This window comes from Amblyomma maculatum, chromosome 9 (genome assembly GCF_055883805.1).
Source record: "Amblyomma maculatum isolate TAMU_Amacu chromosome 9, ASM5588380v1, whole genome shotgun sequence".
Classification (NCBI taxonomy): Eukaryota; Metazoa; Arthropoda; class Arachnida; order Ixodida; family Ixodidae; genus Amblyomma; species Amblyomma maculatum.
The window spans coordinates 5,838,372-5,838,784 of record NC_139352.1 but is presented as its reverse complement, the minus strand read 5'-3'; positions in this window follow the sequence as shown (position 1 = coordinate 5,838,784).

Genomic DNA, 413 nt, shown 5'->3' with positions numbered 1-413 from the left:
CTTTCCCTCTTTATTTTAGTCCCACTCGTGATACTTTCCACCTTCGTGTGTGCCAAATTATAACTTTGTCCTCTTAGACCACATCTTTCCTTATTATAATTTAATTAAAGCCATTTTATTGCAAGATGGTGTGGGCAGGGCAATGTTATTTTTAGTCGCTCTTTTTGCCCAATTTAACCAATGCACTGCGCATTCACTAGGTCACATTTAATTATCAGACCTAATTTTTACATGCATCCTGTGTCAAGGGACAAATTATTGAAAAGTATTCTGCAGTCTTGGCACCAGCTACAACAATGAATGCACCCATATTCAGTTACAATATGGTATTGCTATATAATATTGCTATGTAATATTGCTATGTAATAATGCTATGTTTTATATTGCAGACCACAGCTGAACAAACCATTTTT